This window comes from Triturus cristatus, chromosome 8 (genome assembly GCF_964204655.1).
Source record: "Triturus cristatus chromosome 8, aTriCri1.1, whole genome shotgun sequence".
Classification (NCBI taxonomy): domain Eukaryota; kingdom Metazoa; phylum Chordata; class Amphibia; order Caudata; family Salamandridae; genus Triturus; species Triturus cristatus.
The window spans coordinates 315,698,648-315,707,631 of record NC_140591.1 but is presented as its reverse complement, the minus strand read 5'-3'; the positions used below and the strand labels follow the sequence as shown (position 1 = coordinate 315,707,631).

The window sequence follows — 8,984 nt, the reverse complement described above, 5'->3', positions numbered from 1 at the left end:
CCCCACGCTTGCATGCTGAAGCATCTCGGAACAGCAGCAGCGACATGAGGCTATGTTGATGGCAGATGGTGTGCTCTATAAATATCAACTACATAAAAGAGTCAGCCTGTAGGCCGCGGAGAGGAACTACGAAGATCTAAATAGACCTTGGCTGCAGACCGTGCCTTGACTATAGAGGATGATATTCTATAAGTAAAGAAAGGGACAAGAAAGGGAGACAAGAGGGTGCTGCAATCATAAACTCAATGGTCCTCATTCACACAAAGTGCATGGATCTAACTAAAGCATTGTAGAGTTAGGCCCACAATTTGCACAGACGTGCACACTTTCAGCTATTTCACGGAAGCCAAATGAGAAGGCCAAGTAAATCTAGGAAGATCTTAGATTTGCAGGCAGGCTAATTTAGGTCCACTTTTCTTGACCCTTTGAAACAGTTTGCTCGGCAGACAGTCCCTTGCAATATGTACTGCTGAAATATGCAATGCTGAAATGTGCAATTATGCATTTCCATAAAATAATGCAATTTTCCCATTACATTTCCACCTACGAAAGGGGCTTACTCCTAACTCGTTGCAGAAGTAACTTTCCAACATGTGAAAGGACCTACAAATGTTTGTAAATACCCACAACCTTATACGTTTGTGAAGGTTCACCACAATTATCAATACCACCATCCAGAAATGCTCCTTTTCTCGCCTGGTTGAAGCTTCCGACAGTAAGAAAAACTAGCAGACGTATATCTGATCAACAAGTGGAAAAGATGGTGGATCCGAATTATGTGAATCAGGAACAGGGAATTTCCGCTCACAGGTAAAAACTGTTTGACTGGAAATCCTTCAACCCAGCATTTTATGTGATTTACAGATTATGCCCTCTAACCTAAAGTGAACCGCCATGAAGTGTTACCTTCATTCTATTACTGGTGTAGGCCACAACAAAAAAGGTGAATATCCCATTCAAAACCTCAAGCACACCAGATTTAACAGTACACTATGGTGCAGTCATCATACAAAAGTAAGCAAACCTTTTCACTGTCTACTGATATCAACTAATAATAACTATATACCACTTGAAGTCAAACTTCACCCATTTGAAAAAGCCATGAATAAAACGTATTGCTATTATCCAACTGAAACTCAATGTATCCTCCTCGAAAGAAGGAAAAGCTAACCAGTGGTTCCACAGCTCACAAAACATCAACTTGACTGATTAAACAATGTATAATTGCCTTAGTTTTAAAAATACAATGCAAACAATACACAATCATGAAACAGCACTTAAAATCTGCGGCCAGTGAAGGAAATACAGATGTTATGTTATGTTATAACAATTTATATAGTGCACTAATACCCATAGGTGTCTAGGCGCTTACGGTTCGCATACTGTTAAAGATAGCAGGGTAGCTCCAATTTCAGCAACAATTCAGAATGGTTTGAAAAAAAAGAAAACTTAAATAAACCACAAAAAGTACAGCAACAACTACATGCAGCAGACCGTGGGAGCCTGGTCCTATCTAATTAGCAAAACAAAGACACGTGAAACGAGTGAAGCGATTATAGAAAGGGGACTGGACACGAACATGTTTAATTGGAATCTTTTGGGTCACGAGTTGCCAATTAAGAGCATCTCCGGGGCGCGCGGCCTGATTGGCGGAGACACTGGGGCACGCTCTAGCTCACTTGCCCAAGCGAACAATTCACCAGCTGTGCCGCCTGAAGCTGGTGACCGCTGGCGTAGTAAAGCCGCCGCCAGCGCGTCACCGGCTAGCCTGGCACAGATAGCATAGCATAGAAGGGGTGTACTCTTTTTGTTCATCAGCATTATGGTTGGGATGTGGGAGCATACACCTCTTTAAGGGCTCTACAAGTTATAGGCATAGGGACCTCTGCACTGGCTCTATCACTCGGACGGGACCCGAAGCATCCAGAGGTTCTAACAGTGGGAGAGTAGTCAGGGCACAGGGTCTCTGTAAGTGGTGCCAGGGCTAGCGCGCCCACTCAGGCGGCAGCAGAAGGTGCGGGGTACCAGGGCATAGTTTCCTCTGCAGGTCCTCTAGCAGCAGGAGGGCAACTTATGCACGTAGGAAATGGCAAGGCATGCGTGCCCACCCCATATGGTGGCTTCAGTAGTGAATGCGACGACAGGGCACGTGCCCTTTGAAGGGCTCTATAAGGATACCAGGGCACGAGTCACCTGTAGATGCTCGTGCAGAGGGAGGGGAGGTCGGCCATGCAAGGGCTCTAGCAGCGGGGGCTCTCACATGCAAGCGCCCTGCTTTTGGGTCAGTAGAAGTGGTGCCAAGGCATGTGCGGCCACAACATAGCACGCCCATCAGATGCTCTGTGAGAAGACCGCGGCATGTAGGGCAGACACGTGTGAAGAGTGGCGAGGCTTCTGCGCACCTATGCGGTCTGCGCAGCGAGAGGGGAGAACGGTCAACTCCGCTGTATGCCCTGTCCCGGCTGCAGCACTGGACCGGATGCTGGGGCATGTTTATCCTGTTGGGACTGTCCTTGGAGAGGCCTCGGGAAAACTGCAGTCATGCAAGTGCTTCGGGACGAGGACATGCATATTCGTATGAGGAACTAACTAAAAGTAGTGACGAGCCATGTGCATTCATTCATTCAGGAGCTCTGACGTTGGAAGAGTGCAATTAAACGGGTGCCTCTCCTTGAGGACTCTAGCAGTTCAAAGAGTGACAGCACACTGGGTGCCAGAGAAGAGTATGCACCCATTTGCAGAGTGCAAGAGCGTGGGTGCTTACCGGGTGCCACAGAAATGCATGCGCCGATGTGCTGAGTGCAAGTGTGGGTGCGCACTGGGTGCTAGAGGAGAGCATGTACCGATGTGCAGAGTGCAAGAGCGTGGGTGCCCACTGGGTGCTAGAGGAGAGCATGCAACGATGTGCAGAGTGCAAGAGTGTGGGTGCTCACTGGGTGCTAGAGGAGAGCATGCAACGATGTGCAGAGTGCAAGAGTGTGGGTGCTCACTGGGTGCTAGAGGAGAGTATGTACCGATGTGCAGAGTGCAAGAGCGTGGGTGCCCACTGGGTGCTAGAGGAGAGCATGTACCGATGTGCAGAGTGCAAGAGTGTGGGTGCACACTGGGTGCTAGAGGAGAGCATGTACCGATGTGCAGAGTGCAAGAGCGTGGGTGCACACTGGGTGCTAGAGGAGAGCATGCAAGGATGTGCAGAGTGCAAGAGTGTGGGTGCCCACTGGGTGCTAGAGGAGAGCATGTATCGATGTGCAGAGTGCAAGAGCTTGGGTGCTCACTGGGTGCCACAGAAATGCATGCGCCGATGTGCAGAGTGCAAGAGCGTGGGTGCTCACTGGGTGTTAGAGGAGAGCATGTACCGATGTGCAGAGTGCAAGAGCGTGGGTGCTCACTGGGTGTTAGAGGAGAGCATGCGCCGATGTGCTGAGTGCAAGAGCGTGGGTGCCCACTGGGTGCTAGAGGAGAGCATGCAACGATGTGCAGAGTGCAAGAGTAGTGGGTGCACACTGGGTGCTAGGGGAGAGCATGTACCGATGTGCAGAGTGCAAGAGCGTGGGTGCCCACTGGGTGCTAGAGGAGAGCATGCAACGATGTGCAGAGTGCAAGAGTAGTGGGTGCACACTGGGTGCTAGGGGAGAGCATGTACCGATGTGCAGAGTGCAAGAGCGTGGGTGCACACTGGGTGCTAGAGGAGAGCATGTACTGATGTGTAGAGTGCAAGAGCGTGGGTGCCCACTGGGTGCTAGAGGAGAGCATGCAACGATGTGCAAAGTGCAAGAGTGTGGGTGCACACTGGGTGCTAGAGGAGAGCATGTACTGATGTGTAGAGTGCAAGAGCGTGGGTGCCCACTGGGTGCTAGAGGAGAGCATGCAACGATGTGCAGAGTGCAAGAGCGTGGGTGCCCACTGGGTGCTAGAGGAGAGCATGCAACGATGTGCAGAGTGCAAGAGCGTGGGTGCACACTGGGTGCTAGAGGAGAGCATGTACCGATGTGCAGAGTGCAAGAGCGTGGGTGCCCACTGGGTGCTAGAGGAGAGCATGCAACGATGTGCAGAGTGCAAGAGCGAGGGTGCTCACTGGGTGCCAGAGGAGAGCATGTACCGATGTGCAGAGTGCAAGCGCGTGGGTGCACACTGGGTGCTAGAGGAGAGCATGTACCGATGTGCAGAGTGCAAGAGCGTGGGTGCCCACTGGGTGCTAGCGGAGAGCATGTACCGATGTGAAGAGTGCAAGAGCGTGGGTGCCCACTGGGTGCTAGAGGAGAGCATGTACCGATGTGCAGAGGGCAAGAGCGTGGGTGCCCACTGGGTGCCAGAGGAGAGCATGCGCCGATGTGCAGAGTGCAAGAACGTGGGTGCTCACTGGGTGCCACAGAAGAGCATGCACCGATATCCAGAGTGCAAGAGCGTGGGTACTCACTGGGTGCCAGGGGAGAGCATGCACCAATGTGCAGAGTGCAAGAGCGTGGGTGCTCACTGGGTACTAGAGGAGAGCATGCACCGATGTGCAGAGTGCAAGAGCGTGGGTGCTCACTGGGTGCCAGAGACGAGCATGCACCGATGTGCAGAGTGCAAGAGCGTGGGTGCTCACTGGGTGCCAGAGACGAGCATGCACCGATGTGCAGAGTGCAAGAGCGGGGGTGCTCACTGGTTGCCACAGAAGAGCGTGCACCGATGTGCAGAGTGCAAGAGCGTGGGTGCTCACTGGGTGCTAGAGGAGAGCATGCACCGATGTGCAGAGTGCAGGAGTGTGTGTGCCCACTGACTGCCAAAAAAAGCAATGACCGATTTGGAAAACGGAAGTGCAATTGCTGCTCGAAGTCAATGTAGGAACTTTGGCAGTGGGGGTGTTGAAGCTGCTTGTGCAGCTCGTTACTTCACAGGGCCAGATCTCTCTGCAGAGCGCTTAGAGTTTAACTACAGAGTCTCGTGGGTGGCTCACTTCGTTCTATCCATGGGGCTGTGTCAGCTGGCGCAGCAGCAGGGGCTCTGGCGGCACACAGCTGCTGCGCACCGGTCCCTCTCGGACTCTTGCATGCACGGATGGCCGCTTTTCTCACCTGCTACTGGGGTGGGCGGTGCGGCCGTCCTCGGAACTGCTGATGCGGTGACAGCGCCTCCTCGCACTCAGCTCCTACTGACTCCTCGCTGATGATGCCTCTGACCCGCGCGCTCGTTGCCTGGAGACTCCCCCGCCCCTCCTGCCCGCTGCAGCAGCCTATCACGGTGTCCCGTTTAGGACTGACACAGCCAGCAAAAGAGATTTGTCACGCCCACCGAGCGGTATTTATGACCCCGGCCGGATCATCACAGTGTGTAAGTGGAGGTTATTCGGGAGTGACTTGTAAAGCATTTGGAAGGTGGGAAGGACGACGGAGGCCTGTTCCCTGGGGTCCGTTTACGACTGAAATGTAATTTAAGCAGCGGGCTCTTTTCTCGGAAACTTGTCTTCCATGAGAGCGCTATGTGGGGTAGTGACGTAGAGAAACATTCGCTATTCAGGACACCCAAGGATGAATGTGTTCTTTACAAACACACACGTTATGTTATATTTTGGCGACGAAGTGGGAGATCGTGTATAATAGTAGTTTGCATTGAATGTGAGACTTTTTGCGATGTTTCGTTTGTACCAAATAAGGGGCAGGCCGGATATGGGTTTCCTCCCCCTGTATGTTTGTCTAAAGACAACATGATGACGTGTGTCAATATGTCTGATAATCACGTCTAGTGTTGTGCGCGTTGGATTTCCCGTATCGCATTCTAGTGTATATTGAGCATTGTTTACCTTGAGTGACACAATGATTTTGATGGAGTGTAATAAACATATGTATTACTTTGTCCTAGGACTAGGCCAGTAACACAGCCCCATTTCCGTCTTTCTTTCTGCGTGTTTCACTTTTACGGTGTCCCGGGAGTGAACTGCAATGTTCTCTTAATTCATATTGTGCAGAGCTTTAATGCCTTAACTTCACAGTCACTGTAAATATATTCTTACTTGTACTACCACCTTTCCAGCCTCAAGAAAGACCCAGGTTTAATGGCAAAGAGGGCGAAACATATTTTGGCTGAACTTCTGATAGCGCAGATTGTGGCCAAAAATAAATTTATAGTTCCGTTTTAATTACCATCACTTACAGAGTTAAGCCCCATACCGGCTCTGATCTCTTCTTCTCGAGACGACGACGAATCTTGGTCACTGCATTATGATTCATAGAGCTATTTCGGCATAAGGAGCAAATTCCAAATACTATTACAAGTTTAGTCAATAATGAGAGTTTTGGATACATTTTAAAAGTGTTATTCTCATTAAGAGATTAGTAGTTGTCTTTTTATTATTTTTCTTTATTCATATTAGTCAATATATCTTTAGTAACTTTACAGAAATCTCATAAAACGCGTAGTTCGGATCAAACAGACAAAATAATGCACCAAGAATGTTCCATAAAGAAATAAACCTTATTCTAAAGTTCTGACCAGAATTTCCGAGTTAGAGTAACCCATGAAGAGTTCAAGTTCAAAACGAAAAGAGTGAGATTAAGGAGCATAAAGCCCAAAGCCAAATTTTGAGCAGCAGAACTCCCCATAAAGAGTAGTTCATGAAACTCTGCCGAGTCTCCCTAAATCGAGTAATTGCTCATACAGTCACAGTAGCAATCTCTAACAAGCACTGGTAAATGCGTTAGGTTTTGCCTATGTGATTAATATTAAGCAGTTTTTTGTTGTAAGTTGTAGCTTGCTGAGTAGTTGTACAATATATGTTACAGAAAGTCAGTTAAAGTGTAATTGCTTGTTTATGTATAAAAAGGCAATACACTGTGCTGTTACTAGTGGTATAGTGCAGGTAAGTAATAGCAACATTTTGAAAAATGAAATGAAAGAGGGAAATAGTATAATTCATTGATGTAATAGCAATATTATGTGTCTTGAGGAGTTCTGAAAACTTTTGGGCCTGGTGCCACTACACCTGCTGCACCATTCAAATCATGCCCCTAGTGCCTACAGGATAACTGCATTTGTGATTTCCTGTTTAGTAGTAAAATATAGCAATATTTGGTGCCTGTAGGGTTATGACAACTTAGGCCCCAGTTCCACTGCTCCTGCTACACCATTCAAATCATGACCCTATTGACTGTAAGGTAACTGTACTTGTAACTGCCTGTTCAGCGGTAAACTATTGCAATATTTTGTGTTTAGCCTCTTCCATGCTCATGACGTCTCCCGGCCGTCATGAGTCACAATGGGCGTGTGCAGACGACGGCCGGGAGACGTCATGACCACGCCCACGAATGGAATGTCCAGCACTGCGGCAGCGCTGCGGCGGAATTTGCGCCGCAGCGAAGAGGCTAGAGGAGTTCCTAGAACTTTGGGTCCCGGTGTTACTGCACCTGCTGCGCCTTTGAAATCATGACCCTAGTGACTGCAAGGTAACTGCACTTGTGACTGCTTATTTAGTAGTTAAATATAGCAATAATGGTGTTTAGAGACGTTCTAACAACTTTTGGTCCCGGTCCCACTGTACCTGCAGCACCATTCAAATCATCGCCCTAGTTCCTGCTAGATAACTGCACTTGTGACTGCCTGTTTAGTAGTAACATTTAGCAATATTCTAAGTTTTTTGGGGTCCCTAGAGCTTTTATCCCTGGTGCCACTGCACCTGCTGCACCATTCAAATCAAGCCCCTTTTAACTGCAAGATAACTGCATTTGTGTCTGCCTGTAAAGTAGTAAAATATAGCAATATTAGGTGTTTAGAGGAGTTCTGACAACTTTCTGGGCCCGGCGCCACTGCACCTGCTGCACCAATAAAATCATGACTCTGGGCCCGATTCACAGAACTAACTTAAGACAAAATCCTAAACTTACTACCATTTTGGTATTCACAGAAGGCACTTACTCATTTTGGTATTCACAGAAGGCACTTACTCATTTCGGTATTCACAGAAGTTTCCTAAATGCCTTCTGTGAATACCGAAAGTCTTAAAATTAGGATTTTTCGCAGTTTAGGAGTAGTATAGTTAGGACTCCTAACTTTAGGACTCCTAAATGCCTTCTGTGAATACCGAAAGTCTTAAAATTAGGATTTTTCTCAATTTAGTAGTCCTAAGTTTAGGACTCCTAACTTTAGGACTCCTAAATGCCTTCTGTGAATACCGAAACCCTTAAAATTAGGATTTTTCTCAGTTTAGGAGTCCTAAGGTTAGGACTCCTAACTTTACAACTACTAAACTGAGAAAAATCCTAATTTTAAGGCTTTCGGTATTCACAGAAGGCATTTAGGAGTCCTAAATTTAGGACTCTTATCTTCTGTGAATACCGAAATGAGTAAGTGCCTTCTGTGAATACCAAAATGTGTAAGTGCCTTCTGTGAATACCAAAATGGTAGTAAGTTTAGGATTTTATCTTAAGTTAGTTCTGTGAATCGGGCCCCATGTTTTCTGCAAGGTAACCACACTTGTGACTGCCTGTTCAGTAGTAATATATAGGAATCTTAGGTGTTTATTGGGGTGCTTAGAGCTTTTGGTCCTGGTGATACTGAACCTGCTGCACAATTCAAATCATGACTCTATTGCCTGCCAGATAAATGCCCTTGTGACTGTCTTGTTTAGTATTAAAATTAGCAATAATCTGGATTTAGTGGGATCACTAAAGCTTTTGGCTCCAGAACCACTGCACCTGCTGCACCATTCAAATCAAGTCACTTTTAATTGCAAGTAACTGCAATTGGGACTGCCTGTTTAGTTGTAAAATTTAGCAATATTAGGTCTTTAGAGGCGTTCTGACAACTTTTGGACCTGTTGCCACTGCACCTGCTACACAATTCTAATAATGATACTTCTTACCTGCAAGATAACAGCCCTTGCGACTGCCTGCTTAGTAGTAAAATATAGCAATACTTGGTGTTTATCGGAGTTAAGGCAACTTTTGGCCCCGGTGCCACTGCACCTGCTGTACCATTTAAATCAAGCCCCTTCCAATTGCAAGGTAACT

The 8,984-nt window shown here is 47.6% G+C and overlaps 1 protein-coding gene across 1 annotated transcript in view; it reads right to left on the bottom strand.

The window, feature by feature from the left end:
• TNFRSF19 (TNF receptor superfamily member 19) overlaps nt 1–5,191 on the bottom strand; it is a 178,102-nt gene extending 172,911 nt beyond the window's left edge. Inside the window, exon 1 of the mRNA XM_085621595.1 lies at nt 5,058–5,191. The gene's annotated coding sequence lies outside the window, so the exon portion shown is untranslated. The remainder of the gene's footprint in view (nt 1–5,057) is intronic.
• Between the last annotated feature and the right edge of the window lie 3,793 nt (nt 5,192–8,984).